An 18,933-nucleotide genomic window follows, 5' to 3' on the forward strand; every position below is an offset into this window, starting at 1 on the left:
ACTCTGGAGTGAAGCAAATTTCCATTACCTTTTTTTCTGGCAGCAGGCTCCAGTATCGTTGCCTGGACACATGGAATCTTTTTCAGGTGTCTGCATTGAGGCTATATGAACTGCTTCACTTGTCATCTAAACAGAGGAGTACTTGGCAAGAAGCAGCTATTTGGCAACTTGCAAGCTTAAATACTCAAAGTTTTGTTCAATTAGTACTGCAACTTCAGTTTCACAATAAATCACTTGGACTCACTTTCAATCAATACAGTTTAAACTCTTCTTGATTTGCAATATGTATTTCAATGCTGAAGTTTCAGACACATCTATTGAGTTATAACTGTTTTAATTTTGCCACTATGCAAGTATCAATGTGTGTCGAACTATACCTGCAAAAATTCAAAGGGCAATTTTGTCAATAAGAATGTTAAAACTAACATGCAAGAAGACCATGCCAGTTTTCAAGAAATCAACATTAGAGAGGATGCTTAAGGACATTACAGGCAGTCAATGCAGTAATGATAGGTCCACACAGGCTTGACAGCAAAAAGGATTCCGGGAAGCAGGCATGTTAATAATTCAACATTCATTTTATGCTACTCATCAGGTCAGACATCAGCTGCAGGCAAGTTTGGATAACACAGATTAAGATACCATCTCCAGCTCTGCCAAAGATTACTGCTCCTGTAAGACATGCCCCTGTTGGGCTGAATGGTGATGGGAACATCTTGGCACAAAGACTCATAAAAAACCACATTAGCTGTAACAAAGGGGCAGACACCCTACTCTGTCATCCCATTTACAGAGGTGGCACATCAAGATATTTTAAAACTGTTACTATCTTTCAGAGCTGACACCTCAGCCTTAGCACTCCAGTACATGTAAAGCTTAACCTGCATGTATTCTATACTAGGTTTAACAAATCATCTGACTTAAACTAGGTATCCATAAAAAACTACTATCAAGGCACACAAAGGAATACCCTTAAGTATTCAGGCTTTTGCAGAACCACTGAAAGAATCTGATGAATTTAGCAATTTAAAAAGAGAAGTAGGCATTAAGCTAGGGGATTACCCAGGTAATTCACTATAACCTATTACATAAAAGAACCACCACAGTCACAACAAATTAGAAATAGGGACATGGATAGAAGACTGCTGATCTGAGCCTTCAAAAAGGTGCTGAATTCATCACAGTGAGTGCCAATTTTAGTAGGTTTCCACACACCCCAAAACTGAAGTGCTAGCATTAGGCAACCAGCTGTCTACATTGAGTGCTACTTGTACCTTCCAGTCCCCAAAATATCTCCCACATCCTTCTGAGAGACTCCATGTGTTTCCAGCACTTGTTCTATGGCTGGACACCATGGCCTTGTATTCCCCTTCTTACAAAAACTACTGTTTCTGCAAGGGATAGCCATGTGCCTCTCCATTCTTCTCATCCATACTTCAGTCCCTCCCTTTGAGGGCCATGAACATGATGCTCGATCAGTCAACAGGACAGTCCATCAACATTCTTCCCAAGACTTACCCCTCTGGAGGAAATTCCACTCTGCTACAGATTTTATCCTCCTAGTCCTTTATTATAATATCCACTGTTCCCTGGGACTGGTGTGGGAATGACAGAACAAGAATTATTAAACATTTTGTTAAACTGTGCATGGAAGCTGAAGGCAATAGCATCACTCTGTTGAATGGTGTTAATGGTTCCTACCACCCGACTGCTGCTCTAACTTGCAGACAGATGACAACCATATACCTTCTTGAAGCTATGGCTTTATTGAAAGAAATCCATCTATCATTCCTTCCAAAACACAGCAAACCTGCCCTCTGAATCCCAATTATTTCCTGATATTTTGAAATTGACTGGAAGTGTCACTCAAGAACTAGAATATTGTATTCACAGAGAAATTAAAGCTCAGCACAGGACCTTAAAGTAAACCAAAAAAGAGTTACTAAGACACTGCCGCTTTAGCAAAACATTCCATTTTATATCATGCATCTTAGTGTATCAGTTTTAGAACACCTATGCTACCCAAAAGACAGCTTCGCATAGTAAATATTAGTTACAAGAACACAGCCACAGCTAGCTTATATGTCTCTGATAATTAGTGTATTTCCACAGAATTATGCAGAAGTATTTAATACTTGAATATTCATAAAATTCTGCAGGAAAGTATAATATGCAAGAAGCCAGGAACTCAGAAACAGCACCATTTTGCAAGCCTCAGTATTCATGCTTTTTGTCATCTGATCACAGACAATTTTGAAAGTCTTACCTTGAACGTAGTACAAAAGTCAAATTTCTTCCAGATCTTTGTCCTTCTGACAGATTCACTTTAGAGACTCTTCCTTGTATATTAGGGGTGAATAAAGCAGAAGAGCCTGCAAGTCTGAAAGCAGTAAGATGGAAGAATTGACCAATTTCTCTCCTAGTTCAACACAATATTCAACAGCATCTATAGCTCAAGAATTGCTTACTAGCATCTTCTAGACTGGAACTAAATAAATGAACTGCTGGAAGTGGCCAAGTTAGTCAAGAAGTTCCTACTTGTCTAAAGTGATGCAGCAAAAGATCATGTGAATGCCTTTAGCTTGTTAAGAGGTGAAAGTCTTAAGTGACCTAAGCTACACTATTCAGTGGCCAATACTTGCCAAAAAAACCCTCCTACTGTCAATACATACCACTTTTATAGACACTGTGTAAACAAATCCATTTCCAAACCAGGAATATGTACAACCACGTGACAGAGAGCGCCTGCATACACTTAACGTGTACACATGCATGATTAAGCGTAGAGAGGATGGAAAAATCTAGCACCCTAATGCAGCTGTTTACAAGAATATATTCTGATTCTGGAGTCAAAGGAAAAAGACTAAAAGTTGAGATTCACTTACTCCAAAGCACAGAAACCATGACAAAGAAGCCTGTTACAAGCCACTGCAGATATCTTTCAAAGCAAAAGCAAACACACATTCACTAAAATTGTCGTGGTTACTAGAAAGAAACAAAGTTGCTTTTCTCACACGAAAAGGGCTATCACAGTTACAACCACAGTACCTAGGCACACCAGTATGTAATTTCTGTGGCATGAATCTGCCTAAAGCCTTCTGGTTTTGAGATGTCTTCACGTAGCATCTAGGACGACAGTTTCTTTTCATAGGCCTGGGCAAAGAGGGAAGTGAACCAGTTTCAGAAAAAATTTATTTTCCTTTTCCTGTATCTATCTTGCCCCCAGTAACTTCCAACAACAAATGCTCCACGAACTGCTTTAGTTTACCACAAGGTTCAGAATAATGGGTGGACGGCAAGTGAGAAACAAGACATATTGGTCACTATAAAGTTCTAAAATTTATTTTTCAACACCGAGAAAAAGTATTTTTCCTGTCTTTCTTAATTAAATGAGCTTATTCAGTGAATCTATCCTGCTTATTCCATGCTTACCGAATAGGTAGATTTCAAGTAACTAATACATAGTATCAAAGATAGTCAATGAAAGTAACTGTTATGTTCAAGCTATTTCATGTAGAAGCACTAGAAAGAAACGCCACTTGCACAAGGAATGAAGTTTCCAAATAAAACAAGATGTATTCATTACTTTGGCTAATGACTCAGAGTAGAGGGGACCTAGAGGGTCATCTAGTTTAAATTCAAAGCATAGTCAACACTGAACTCAGTCCCAGGTGCTTTGGGCTTTAGCCATTCAGGTCTTGAAAACCTCCACAGAGGCTTACAGGTAACCTCGTATAATCTCTTAAAAATCACCCTTACAGTAAAATTTTTCAGCATATACCCACCCATCTCAATTTATGATCACTGTCTCTTTTTTTCCCACTGGACACCTCAATAAAGAGACTGGCTCTATCTTCTTGGTATTCATCCTTGTATATACCAGATCATTGCTACTAGGTCCCTCCTAAGCACCTCTTCTCCAGGATAAAGGCGGCTACAAAAAGCTCTCAGCATCCCCTCACAGGTCACACAGTCCAGCCCCATGACCACCTTGGCAGACTTGCCCAAAGTTTATTGATGTTGTTCTTGTTTGGGGTAGGGAGAACAGGAGCAAAACTGCACAGAATATCACAGACGCAGTCTGGGAACATCTAGAACAAATGCCAGCTAAAGGGGAATAAATAACCATTTTAGTCACTTCCAGGGTAAACTGCTGACTTGTATTTATCCCACTGTTCACCAGAACCTGGTCCTGCTCAGTAAAGCTACAACCCAACCAGTCTGCAGCACTGCAGGAGGGTTACTGATGCTGGAAGCAGGCCTTGGCACGTACCCTTGTCGGACTGCATTAAGATTTGAACAGGCACACTCCTCTAGTACTTCCAAGTACTTCAAGATGGCCATCCTGCCTCTGAGCCACCCAGTTCTGAGTCTACCACAAACCTGACCAAGGTGCATTCCACCTCCTCCTCACAGATAATGACATTAAAAAGAAAAGTAGGTCACAGCACACCCTTGAGGGGCTCCAGCTATAACTGCTGTCCAGGCAGATCATGAACCATCAGCCACCCTTCGAAATGACTCTTCAACCAGTTTTCACTTGCCTAGTCATCCTCCCATTCAGACTGTAAACAGGAGTATGCTGTGGGACACTGTAAAAAGCCTTGCTAAGGTCAAAGTAAAAAAACCATCCACTGCTCTCCCCACAGCTGAAAACCTGGTCATTTGACAGAAGGCAGTCAGGCTGGCCCAGCACGACTGACCCTTGGTGAAGCCATGCTGACTATTTCTAGTCACCTTCTTCAAGGCTCAGAAATGTTTTGCTACAGGTTGATACAAAAAAATTATTGATAGTGCTACCCAAGTAAAGCAGTATTCCATGTTTTTATCAAGTGAAATAGAAAGTTTTCTTTATCATGTAAAATAGCTAGGATGCCTGAAACAGTAAACATGAACCATCTCTAGGCTTTAACAATTTGCAAAATTCAAGTGTCCCAAAACCTCAATGTAAGAGCTCTGTGCATAAAAATAAGCAGGTCTTAACAAGTGAACAGAGCCATCATACAACTGAGTTTCTGGCTAATTTTCAAAGTATCTGGCAACAAGACAGTAATAGCATACGTTATAAAAGGAAAAAATTGGTGTTCATAACTACCTAAAATTTGTTATAGAAACTGGTGGCTGAGAAAGGGAAGAAGAAAGGAGTTGAAAAGAATAGCAAGTGGTCAACAAAATTTAAGTATGTTTCATTATGCATATTAGAAAGAATTTCTGAGATTCAGATTGCTTATATCTTTTCAGATTATTTGAATTTCTCTTGGACTTTATTGAAAGAATATTCACTTCACTGAACCTCTGAACTTTAAAAAATTCAGGAACTCCTGGACACAGAAAACAGTCAGTGCCTGACAAACAACTGTAAACTCTAGCCTCTACCAGTGGTAAGATTACTCATATTTCACCCAAAATACTTCAGTCACTTCGCAGTTCCCCAAAACTTATGCTTAAGGCAGGGAGTAGATATATTCCAGCTCCACATTCAGCAGTGACCAATGCCAACTCTGTTGTATTCTCATGTGCCTACAGAATAAAGATATTCTTGTCAGTAAGTGGTGAGATTTAATTAAACCAGAATGACTGCTGTGAAGGGAGTCATATCAACATCTGTAGCAGGCTACACATTCGGGGGAAATCCAAAAGAGGAGATGGGCATTTTTAATTTAGTTATAATAGAGGTTGTAATGTAACTGCATGTTTTTACTTTACGATTGCAACATAGCTGGTGACACTGCTAATGCATAACAAGTCAGTTATGTGACTTTCAGTGTGGTCTTCTCTTCATCAGCAGTAATTCCAAGTAAATTTAGGACCTCCACTTGCAAGATAGGTCACCAGGTATCCAGACCATTAGTATTAACCGATGTTAATAACTACAACTTAAAAAAAAGAACCTCCTTTGAGACATCTCAGGGTGCAGTCTTACAAAAAATTAGGCTAAGCTAAACCAACAACTGCTGTAAGCCCGCTTCCTGCCATGTGTACTTTCTACTCCAACTTTTGCATCAGTAGTTGCTATCACATCCTCATGTAGCAAGCTGATTCAAGCAGCTAAACTACAGGGAAATTAGCAAGAGATACCCCAACATACCCCAGGACAGCAGAGGCAATCAAGTATCAGCATGAGAAGGAAGAGGAGTCCATGGTCAGAGGCAGAAGACTGCAGAAACACAGCAGCACTAACATACTTAGGTAATTATGTAAGCAGCTCTTTCTTAATGAAAGTCAAGACTATGAGTGGGTTCCAGAACCAAATGCCTGAGTGCACGCAGAGGCCTAACAAGAACTCTCTTTTCCGTACTGTATCAACACGGAAGAGTGGTGGAAAAACCAAATGATTTTAAGGACCTTTAACTAAAAAGAGGAATACCAGATGCTCACCAACTAAACAGCATGTAGCAGGAAGCAGTTTGGGTAGAGGGAATGAACTCCCTGCAGTGATGAGACAAACACAAACCTATATTGCGTACTTTCAGCCAGCTTCCAAGATGTTACATCAATTGTTTTTAAACATCTGTGAAGAAACAACAACAGTGTCCAGCTGACAAAGAAAGCAGATATACCTAGTGCCCAGTGCTCTCACTGAGGTAGCATAAGATTTAATGACTAGAAATCAATATAGAAGAAATTCAGAATTAAAAGCTTAGTTTCAACTGAATTATATGCTAGCTACTTCTTTAACTGTGCTTGGTTTACCTTTGTCCTGTCTAGGTTTTTTAAGGCACTACACTTTGGCAGTTGAACTAAACAAGCTTTACTGCTTTTTCCCCTCTAAATGAAAAAGTTATTCTGGGTCACATCAGTCCACTCTAGCTTTCCTTTCCTTCTCTGAACATGACAGTTTAGTCCAAGTACATCCTTTCAGTCACCCGAAGACCCTGTAGGAATCTTTGCTTCCTCAGCAACAGTGATGCAAGTCTACCAATTCCATAACACCTTAAATCCATAATAAGAATAGATCATGCCATGCACTAAGTTTTCCACTGTCTTCAGGACTTTTTACACAGTTCAGGGTGAAAAAAACCCACAACTTTTACACAGTTCAGGAAAAAGCGCTATAGACTAAATTTCTCCGATTCACTCTCAACCCCTGTCAAAAAAGAGACACAACAGGAGGAGAAAACGAGCTCAAAGAAACCACACATTTACAAAAATAACGAGAGAGAAAGAAGACTAAAGCAGTCCTCCCCATTTCACTGAGCAATACAGGTGTCAGCAGTGAGTTTATACTTGTTGGTTTTTACCCGTACCAGTATCAGAGAGTCACGATACCTCTGAAAGGCAAATAATTCCAGTAGGCTAGTGGCAGACAGCAGAACTTGTTAATAAAAGGTTGCTTATCTGTTGATAAAAATCTTTCACATGATGAATAGATGAATGAACAGAAAACAGAACCCCGTGATAAGAGAATAAGGAAGAACACGTCTCTATGAGCTCTGCCTACTCAAGTGTTCTCTGGATTAGCTTAAATTCTCAGCGAATTTATGACTGCAATTCTTTAGAAAGAATTGTAGTTCTCTTCAAGAACACTACTTTTCATTTCCTCTCCTGTCTCATTTCAGTTTCTCTCCTGCAGTAACAGTATCAGACTTTGAACCAAGGAAAGGAGAGGAGAAACACTAAGAAAGAATCAACAGTTCTGAAACTGGAACAAAATAACTGTACAGAAGAAAGTGCTCACAGGTAGTCCAGGTTGACTGGTTCTTTTTGTACTGCGCAATATCTTGAGGTGATTACTAAAAAAAGTAAATAGCAGAAAAGTATGATGGAGATTCCAATACAGTGTTCCAGGACCATTATTTTAGAAATGTTTTGGGCACAAATCTGACCATTCATGATGGATATAAGCTGTCATGTCTGCTTTGTACTACTTTGTCTGCTTCTCTTTTAATCAGTGTTTCAATAAACAAACAAGACACAGAGGAAGAAAAAATATGGAGAGACATATTAATAAGTTTTCCACATGAACTTTGTATTCTTTGTGAAACTGACAACATAACCAGGTTTCAAGTCTGGACAAACCTTAAGAGACCTTGAAAAAAACTTACTTAAATTATCAAATTGCTACCCCCAAATTTTTATTTATACAAAACACATTTTAATCTGGTAACTCTGAACAAAACAAAACAGTGAAAAAAGGTAACTTCAAGTAGTAAGTGACTAGTACTTCTCCTAGATGGAGCCCTACTTTCCCTCTGTACAGATTCAGAAATACGGAAAACTTCAGACTGAGAAGGACACTGTCATTAAATATATCTGAATATACAGTACCTTTCAAGGAAAACTTTTCCCAAATATAAAGGGTTTTAAAAATACAATTTCAGAGTACTTTCCCCAGTGACATTTTTCTGACCATGTTAAATTCTATTCCCTGCAATTGGCAACAGCAGCACACAAGTTCATTTCAAGAATCCTGAAATATACTTGAGTTTTATTTCTTCCCCTCTGACTCCGTAAGTCAAATCCCATTTCACTTCATGCTAAAAAAAAATCATCAGAAAAATTTTTGACAACTAAAAAACAACTACCAAAACACCACCTTATCCCTTTCCCTCCAGAAGTCCAACTTCTAAGTTAAAGGCATTCTTTTTTTCTTTAAATTCAAACAGTACTGCAACAATAGTAAAAACCACATAGTAAGCTGTTACAGTTAAGAGCACCTACTATTTTGAGTTCATTAAATATTTTAGAGAAGTTCTTCTCTGGCCCAGAATTGCTTGTGTTTGGTGCATTCTAGTTAATAAACTGAGAAGTTATCCTATTGGATTTTATGTTACAAGCTAGATATTGATTCTCAACAGCTCAACCTTCATCACTCTTACACTTCAAATATAGTAATAAAACATACAGAAGCGCAGACATCATCCAGCATAAGGAAAAACAAACAGGAAACAGAAGTGAAAAATCACATTGTTCACTATAATATAAATGTAAGACACAAGACACCAATGTCACTATGTCAGAGTCCTAACAACGCTTTTCTTGCGCCTCACACACAAGCCTAATTATTATGTCCATTTTAAGACATGGGGAAAATGGTAAACTATAGCTTTTACCATTTATAAAAACAGATGAGCTCTCACGGCCAGCCTGCAGCAGAGACCATACAGCTATCTGACTGTAGCAAACTCTGTGAAACATTCTCTTCCCAACATAACTGTTAATAAAAGTAGTATGCTTGATCCCACAAATGACTACTAAAAGAGACACAAACCTTAAACTGCTTCCAGTATCTTTACATTTTAAGAGATTCACAGAATCTAGAGGAGGGCTGGTTGGAAAAAAATCCACAAAACAAGCAATTACTACTATTAAAGCATCTTTTAAATGACCAAATGCCTATGAGCTTCTCTGTTATCTTTTAAACTGCAGTTCAAACTGTGGTGCATTTATTGAGGATTTACAGAACAGGTTTCACAGATCTCCTTTCCACCAGCTCTAGCTACTGTTTTCACAAGACTGTTTTCATTTTGCTTATTTATAAAACCCCTCCTATTTGAAGTTTTATGCACAACCTTCTACTAGTTTAGAAAAGGTGCTCCTCAGAGTAACATTATCAGCCACAACCTAGATTTTCAATGATTCTAATGAATTCACCCACCAGTCTAAGCAATCAGTAAGGAACAGAGTGGGAAAGACATCATCTCAGAGAAAAGAAACAAAAAATCCCTTGTAATATGTCTCATGGAAAAGTGGTAGAGACACCAATATCATGACAAGCTAGCAAATGGATAAACATCATATCTGATAAGTCAGTTTGATACACTTGATAAAGGTAGCAGTCCCACAATTACCAGGTAATGCTCATTAAAGGTGCCTGTAAATCCCACCTTTAATTAGACACTGTTAATAGCCTCCTTAGAGGCATCACTTCAGTTCTTACTGAAGACACCCAAAGTGAGACATTCGTTGAGCCTCAACACACTGGGGCTCTGTTGAGCTAGATGGAGCTTCTTTGCCTTCTAAGATGTAGGACCAATCGCTTACCTAGGAGGGGAGTCAAGTCAATGTACTACCTCTGCTACGTCTGGATTCAAGTTTTACAACAGCTGAAATAAAAGAAGCATTTCATGTTTGTCTTGAATACACACACTAAAGAGTACCCTTTTCCTGAGAAATCAGCAATAAACAAATTCTCCAATGCCCCACAGAGAATCAACTTTAAGTTAGACAGTAGAAACCAGCACCTGCAACTAGTACCCTATCTGAAGTGAGGTCCTGCGCACAAACTAGTATGCAGAGCACTTTTTGACCAAGATGAGATTTTCCTGTTGGGAACTAGAAAAAAAACCCCGCCTATTTTATTACTATATGAGGGAAACAGAGCAGGAGCAGAAAGGACACAGAAAGAAACAGAGTAATATCTGTGCTAGATTCACCTTTCATACCTTTGCTGAAGCTTTCTGAAGTCAGTGCTTTGAGTATAGGCCCACTTAAAATAGAAGCAAAAGGAACAGTATCTTCAGCTTTATACACCCAAGACAGAACTCTCAGAACTCAGCCTGCAGTACTACATAGCTTCAGTACAGTACTTATCTGCAAAGTTTCGAAGCACACTACAGTTGCAGCAGTTTTTCAAGGTCACAAGGGTAATCACAAACCCAAGTCCCTGCCCCCTCCAATTCCTAATCCACTACCCTCACAATCCCACCTAGCCATACATCAGAGGTTTCAATACATCATTCGTTTTCAAAACCTTCATTCACTTCTCTCCTAGAATCACGGTCCAAAACTACCGTATGTGGTACCAGTGTGTATTACAAAAGGTTGATATACATCAAAGGCAACTTTAGACCTGTCTACATTTATTTGAAAGTAGTTTAATAAGGATGTTGGATACGCTCAAGAATTTTATCCATCCTATGGAGACAAGATTTTTAGCATCCCTTAAGAAGTTACCATCAGGAACATAATCTCCTATTTCAGATATGCTGCCTGAAACATTGGGGAAGGGGGGGAAATATCATCTCTATTTACCACTATTTAAAATTTCTTCCAGAAGCTAAACAAGAGACAGCATTTGTGGAAAAAACCCAAAATACAACCTCAAGATGCCAAGCTACAGTGTGTGTCATTCCCACCGAACCCCCACCCCCCCAAAAAAATACTTTATTGAAACTGGCCACAATTCAGAAGTTAACACAAGGGTAAATATTTCAGAGACAATCAGGTCCTATGAATTTTGTGGAAATACACAGTTAGATCAAGGAGATGTATCTAAACTAGTGCCCTTAAGGGCCAGTGCAGCAGGAGCTCAGCTATGTTACTAAAAACAACTTCCCATACAGGACAGCAGGACAGATAGTGCCCCAAACACATGAAAATACTTTCAGAGCTCACAATGCAGTATTACCCAGAAAAATCCAACCACAAGACACAAAGCCACAGGAAGTCAGGCTTCATAACCTGGTGCTCACACAGCTAGTTTCATTCTTGATTAACTGAAGTAAACTCATGAAAGAGCTACTTTCCAGAATTTATTGCAGTTTTAACACCAGTCATTTTCACACACAATTACAAAACTAGGGACAACAATTTGGAAATGGAGATTCAGTTACCACTCAAGATACACAAACAATCCTTACTCAGAGAGCAGCATGACAATATCTGCAGTCCTGACAACAGCACTTGGGAGGCAGAAGGCAGAATCCAGCCCCCTGCACAGCTCAACAATCTCTGCAATGCTCCAAGATTCAGAGACCCAGCCAGTACATCCACATTAGCACTTCAGTTTCAATCAGGAGCACACTTTCGAAGTAAGTCTGAGTCACCCCACTCACTGTGCTTTGGTTCACATCTCAGCGAAGTTTCTGAACAAATAATCTGAACATCTCTGATTAACCGAAACCAAAACTCTGGCAAAACACCTAATACTCAGTAGTGTCTGAAGTACACGCGGTCCACAGAACCAGACTACAACCCATCTAAAGCCACATGAAGTACACACACTGTTGGACACTGAGTCTGCCTAACTCACAGCTTCACTCTACAATCCTCAATTGCAGCATACTGCTTGTTAATGTAAATATAATCAATGTGGCAGATACTGCCCATTCATTTGAGAGAGCCTCAAGCAGCAGTAACTAAACCCACATACTTAAGCTGCCAACACACACCTCATCAGCCCTAAAAAGAAGGGTTGCACTGTGAATTTTTGAGTGCTCCTTTTCCTGGAGCAACTATAGCAGCTGTGTCTCACCGCTCATCTACTTTTGCTTCTACCCCTTTACAGTTAGGAGTATCAAAAGCTAGTGGGATACATCTAGGAAAGTTCTCTGAAAAAGTTAAAAAATTTCCAAGATCGACACACTTAATACATTACCTACATACACTGTTTTATAAAACTTTTAAAAAAACACTTAAAACGCAACCCACATCAATGGCTCCACTGTAGCTGCCAACAGGAAAGGAAGAGCAGCATGTGCTCAATAATGCTTTATAGTACTTGCACATCAGCTTAACCAAAGCTGCCCAGAAAAGAGGTTTTTTTGTTTCTGAACAAGCTGACTAACATAATATTCATTGTTACAGTTTTCCACTTGAATCAAAATATCAGTTCTTTACAAACAGTTCCATCATTTGGTATTTGTTCTCTCCAGTCACCAATTTTTCTTTTACTATACAAAATTTTAAATACAAAATCATGAGCTTTGAACAAATAATACCTGGCTTTAGCAGGACAGACAAGCTGATGAGAATAGGCCAAAGCAGTATTGTACGAATAAATTACAGTAAGTGCTAGGTCCTCTACTCAACAAGTCATCATCTTACTTCATTTACCTCCTTGATAAAAACAATTAATTCATATACTACTGAATGTAGAGCAAATCCAGCCCTGCATTGTTAAAGGCAAACTTTCTACATTGGGGTGTAGACAGAAGTAGGATTATTGAAAACATTTTCATGAAGACAGACAGATGCTCTCCTTTGTAACTTAACTGGAAGTTTGTGCTCATTGCCTTGTCATTACCATACACACTAAAGAACCACCATAAGCTCTCCAGCAAGCAGCCTAGTCAAACATCCTTAAGTGATGTTTTTGAGCTGAATTCCTGTTAACTCTTGTTAGCGTAGACTGAAGCACCTAGTTGTACTATTTATTTGAAAGAATACTTAGTGAAAAGGTTACTTCCCATCAAAGATGCACAGAACCTACACCATGAGATAGTAATGTAATAACATCATAAAATGACGCATTGAAGTAATGTTAATGAGGAAGTACCGGTGCATTAAAAAAAAAAAAAAGTTGTGCATGAATTTTTTCCTAACAGAAAAATACCTGAGCCTGAATATTTAGCCTGTTATCTGCTGAAATATGGAGTCTTCTTTTCTATCATTTTCTACATTAAAGCATCTTTGTGCCTTCTCCCCCAGTGCAGGCTTTGCTAAGAGCCAGAAGACTAATTTAACCTACACTCATTGGCAAACCTTATGGTTTCCTCACGCCAATAATGCTTCAAGAAGTTGAGATGAGCTGAACTGCTCATCTCCAGAAATTGATATGAGCTACACCAGCTCAGTTAATTACAGCTTTTCAGACCAGTTTTCTTTTGCAGTGACACCACTAATTCTTCAGAATTTTTATTCTGCTTTAGCACATGAAACAGGTACAGACTTGTACAAGATTTATTTGCCAAATTTTAAGCACTTTGACCATGCTAGTTTCCCATGCTAGTTATCTGCCAAAGACTGAAAGATGTCAGCCAAATAGCTGAGGAGTTTGCAAGGCTGTCTGCTAAAGAAAAAAAGTTTTGCTTAACTTTTTGGAAACTCAGAATCTTTGTTCTTGCATCAAGGATCTTTCATTGTCCATGCAAAGAATCTCTCTTTTCTGGCCATTGTTATTTGAATCTGGGTGACTTCTTTTTTCATTAATAACCTGCAATAACTTGTCCAGATCTTGAAATTAAATTCCCTGAAGGTCATGTGTGTAATAGTTATGTTGAAGACCAGGGCTAAACCAGACCCTTCATGAAGTTTCAGAAAATGCTTAGCCTGCATTCACACTGCTAACAGACAGTGAGAAGGAAGAAGCCACCATTCATGGCCTATACATCTATAAGCCAAGTCTTAAAGATGATCAAGCATAAACAATCAAAGCACGGAATGAAAAAAAGTGGTAAGTAGGGAAGGAGCCATGAGAGCAAAAAATTTTAACAGTTTTCCAAACAAACACCACTGCTCTTACCAAGAAGACCAACATGCAGATCAAATCACCTGGGCTGCTAAAAGGCCCGGGATCTGAAGGATGCTTCTTCTTTTCCACTGAGAAGAGAAACACTAGTGCAGCACAGAATTCAGAGAGATGAGAAAAGTTTTGGACAAAGTAGCGAGAGTTTTAAAAAAAACCACACAAAATAGAACATACTTGATACAATTATGGTGGTGGGCTAAAAGAATGAATATTAAAGACATAACTATGGACACAAAGATATGCATGACCTGTTACAGTAATCCCTCTCCACAATTCACACATGAAGCCCTGGATTCTATCATGAAGGCCTTCTCATTCACTCAGAGACTGTGGCTGAAAAAATGAACGGTTAACTAGCTATCTTTGACTGCTGACCAGAAAAGAACAGCTATTTACCAAGCTACAGCAGCAGGCCTAAGTATTCCTACTGGACTGACATACACTACCCAAATGATCACTTTTAATTTTCAGAGTTGTTTTTTTTTAAAAAAACACCCCACCCCAAAAAAAACCCAACCAAAACAAATTCCACACCAACAAAAACCAACACATACACCTAGGAACATTATGGTAGCACTTAGCTAGGTGTGCTGCAGTTTGCTTTATTCAAGATGGACAGTACTCCCTGAATGTTGTTCTACGTACAACCCCATTCCTTGCTGCAGTCTAAATAAACCCTGCTCCAAAGAGGGATATTAATTATTATAACACAAGTGCTTCACAGAAACAGATTTTTACATCCAATATTAAGAGCGGATTGTTACTGGCTTTCCCTTTTTGTAGTATGGAGGCAACACATTCATGGAACAAATACTGCTTTCAATCACCCCCTCTTGACACTGAGCACCTTAAAAGACTACGTTCAACACGTTTAATTTCAATTGTGATGGATTTCTATCTAAGATGGGGTCTCAAGTTTATTAAGTCTGAAGCACACATTACTGATCACCATTGGAAAAGTTTAAGTGAACAATGATAATTCCACACCAGAGACAAGAAGGGAACTGGATTATCCAGGACAACTACTATGAGACTACTCTTTTCATCCTCCAGTTCCCTACCTCATTAACTGACCACCTCACAGCTACCACAATAAAAAAAATGGGTCCTACACGCTCTCTATACTATATTAATTCTGTTTCCCTCCTCTTGATTTTATGTCCCTTAATTAAATCATTATCTTATGTAACAACCTCCTCTAAATATTTGTGCAGAGCAAGACACGAGGGGCTGTGTAAACAAATAATGCATACTATCACAAACCTGCAGAACACCGGATATACATGTGCAATTTTTCCTTATTTCCACCCAAGCCAAACAGCTTTCCTTTCTAAACGGATCATCTTTGCACAGATCTCTGACCCTCAAATGTTTACACACTAACCCTCTTTCAAACATAAGTGTATGGTCCAGTACAAAAGACTTCACGCCTTTTGGACACATGCAATCAGTTAAAGTGTTAAGGTATATATAACACATATAATAAATACATACAATAGACACATCTGAGCACACACATATATGGGGCTTGTCTACACCATATTAAGTACTTTTAGTTAGCTGCTGACCCATCAACACCATTATGACTACTAGTTTTGACAAAAGTTTACCCTTTTCGTGGTAAATTCATGGACAATTCACCCAGTGGAAAAAAACAGAGCAAAATAAGGAAAAAAAAGCATCCTTCGCAGAAGCCCCTCTGATGATATTCTTAACAGCCACAAATTGCCGCATCTTCATTCACTTTGGTTTCCACTGGCTGTCACAACTATAAAATACTTATTCCCATACTGAGAGGAGCAAAGTATCCCCACAGACTCCCACCTGCTTGGGACACACCTGGGACCCCAGACCCAGTTCATCATCCCTCCCGCACACCATTTCAACTTTTCATAGCCTCAGCCAAAAATGCCTGACTCCTCTCTCCATACACAGACTAGAGTTCCCACTAACTCAGCAATATGAAAACTCCAGTTTCCCTTTTGCACAAATACCATTCCCCTGATACACACATGTACACACAGCTTAATGTAATCTTCACCCTGTATGTGCATAATCCCCCCACAAATTCATCCTAACCCCCCCCCCCCCCCCCCCCGGCCCCTTTTCAAATGTACACAAGCCTTTCAAAGACTCCACCAGTCATTTCTACTTCTAAATATCCACCCCAGTCCCCTCACATTCTTACAAGCCGTGGTAACCCCTGGAAATTTACCCAGGAGTGCACTGATGCATAGACAGAAATTTACACTGTCTGACACCTGTCACAAACAGATACCTACAGTTCTACAGCTCCCCAGGACACGCATAGATTTTTCTCCAAACAGCACTATCACCACCCAAACACGTGGCATTTGCTACATGTTTTCCACTTTGTATCCCATGGCTCAACACAACAAACACCCAGCCTTTCAATTTCATCACAAGTGAGACAGCAGCTCCGAGCTCCCCTCTCGCTCCCAGGGCACAGCCCAGGCTGCCTGCTGCCCTAGCCCACCTCAACACGCTCACCGAGCCACGCGTCACACAACTCCCAGAAGTGGCAGACAAACCAGCTCACACACAGTAAGAACACGCATGCTTCTCTGTCCACATACCATCCCATATTACACACTAAGGTCTCGCACATTAAGTCTAACCACACCGGCCACCACACAAAACGAGTTCAGAACCTTGTAGCAGCCTGTTACCACTGTGCCTGCGAGTTGTACATAGGCTTACCACCCAAAGCCTTCCTCTCCCCAAGGCTTTGACGCCAGCCAACTTACCACCTTACTTCTCACAACACTCAGAGGACTGTTTACCTATCACTCTTAAATTCAAAAGCCACAAAGTACTACTATTCCTAAATGCATGTGGTTTCACCCACCATCTGCATCCCCACGGTATAAACACATCCCTCACCCTACCACAGCACACAAAACAACGCGCACGCAGATTTCTCCAGCTGCCTCCAGCCCACCACAACGACCCCCTCCCTTCGACTAGCTACAAGTTATATTAAAAACACAACCGCGTTTCTAGCCACTGGGCTGGCGGAGGGAGCCAGCAAGGCCCGAACTAGGAGAGAGAAGCTCCTTCAACTTCTTTCCCCTTCCCCGCCGAAGGCGTCCAGGCGCTGCGCATCTGCCTGCGACTTCCCCGCCCCCCCCCCCCCCCACCGCACAGCACCAGCTCGTCACAAGCGCCCGGGCCTAACGACAGCTTCTCCCTCCGGCAGCGGGGCCGCGGCCGCAGCTCGCCACCTCCCACCACCCCACCCTGTCGGTAAACACCGGGCCCCGCCGGCCCCGGCCCGCCACTCCCCCGGCCCCAGCCAATGCACGTGCAGCGGCCCGGCCCGCCGGCCGCCCCCTCGCCCCACGCCGCTACCGGGCACGTCGGCCCCCTCCCCGCCCAGCGCACGGCGCTAACCGCGCAGGGCCCGGCCCGCCTGCTCCCCCGCCCCACAGGCGGCGGCCAGCGTGCGGGGCCCGGGCCGCCGGGCCCCCTGCCACCGCCCCGGCCCGGCGCACGGAGGGCGGGCCCGCCGGCCCCCAACATCGGCCACACCGGTGAGCTCGGCCTCGCCGCCACTTCCTCACCGTCCCTCCCCCGTGCGCCTGCCCCGGCAGTCTCGCTGCCCCGCCGGGAGGCCGTGTCAGCGCGGCCCCGAGCCCCCTCTTCTCCGGCGGCGGGAAGAGGCGGAGGCCTGGCCTGCGCGGCGCCTGCCCGCTGCCCGGGGCGCACACGCAGCAGGCCCTCCCCGCCCGCCGCCCCTCCAGCCCCACGGCGCAGGCCGGCGCCGCCAGCCCCCGCGTCCCACGGCACGCGCGCAGGCCCTGTGCCACTCGGTAACACGCGCGCGCCAGGCCCAGCCCGGCCGCCCGGCCCCTTCCCACGCCCGGCCCGGCGCGGACGCGGCCCGCCCGCCCGCGCCCCACGGCCGGCCCTGACCCCCCTACCTGTCGGCAGACGAACGCCGGCGTCCCCCGGCGCCCGGGCCCCAGGCGGCCTTGCAGGGCCCGGCCCGGGTGAGGTGGTGGTGGGGGCCCTGGCTCGGCCTCAGGCACGGGCCGCCCCGCGCTGGCCGCCGCCGGCCGCAGTCGCCGCCCGCTCGCGCACTCCGAGCGCCGCCAGCAGCGCGGACATGTTGGGAGCCCCCGTCCCAAAGGCCGCCGCTAGCCCCGCCCTCCCCGCCACCCACGTCACAGCGCTCCGGGAGGGGCGGGCGGGGCACGGCCCCCGTCCCCGCCCCCACCGCCCCGCTGCCGTTCCCGGCCGGGGCGCCCCGCGTTCCTCCCAACCCACTGGCTGCCGCTGCCGTCGCTCACGCCGTCCCGCCCCCCCCGGTGGCCATTGGCCCTCTGCCCTGCAGGCCCTACCCTTCCTCGGTGTCATTGGTCGATCAGTTCGCCGCTCACCCGCCAGCCCCGCCCAAAAACTTTTTCCTAATTGGGCCGTTCCTCTCTGCTTTGCTAATTATTGGCTACGGCTCTTGTCAATCAAAGTGCCACTGCACGCAGTCGGTCTTTCTCCGCACCGGGTTTTGGTGTTGTTTTTTTTATTTTTAATCCGCCCTCGTAGCCTGGGCAGGACTGACGGAAGCGGCTGTCAACGACGGCCCTTGCCCCTCCCAGCCTCCCTCCCCCCGCCACATCCTTTCCCTCCCGGCGCGGTTTGCCTGCAGGCCATTGGCTCTCAGCGCCGCCAGTCCCGCAGCCTCTCTCGCCGCGGCCGCCGCTTCGCGAATCGGGCGTGAA

General features: G+C 43.0%; 1 protein-coding gene across 6 annotated transcripts in view; it reads right to left on the bottom strand.

The window, feature by feature from the left end:
* PPM1B (protein phosphatase, Mg2+/Mn2+ dependent 1B) overlaps positions 1-18,354 on the bottom strand; it is a 61,889-nt gene extending 43,535 nt beyond the window's left edge. The window contains exons 1-3 of one of the 6 annotated variants that reach the window (XM_040611414.1): positions 18,136-18,354; positions 2,267-2,380; positions 29-126 (exon numbers count right to left, since the gene is read on the bottom strand). The gene's annotated coding sequence lies outside the window, so the exon portion shown is untranslated. Of the gene's footprint in view, positions 1-28; positions 378-2,266; positions 2,381-18,135 lie in introns of all 6 variants that reach the window. The other 5 variants (XM_040611412.1, XM_040611416.1, XM_040611411.1 and 2 more) reach the window with 5 other exon arrangements.
* Positions 18,355-18,933: the final 579 nt, after the last annotated feature.

Source organism: Falco naumanni, chromosome 12 (assembly GCF_017639655.2).
Source record: "Falco naumanni isolate bFalNau1 chromosome 12, bFalNau1.pat, whole genome shotgun sequence".
Taxonomy (NCBI): Eukaryota; Metazoa; Chordata; class Aves; order Falconiformes; family Falconidae; genus Falco; species Falco naumanni.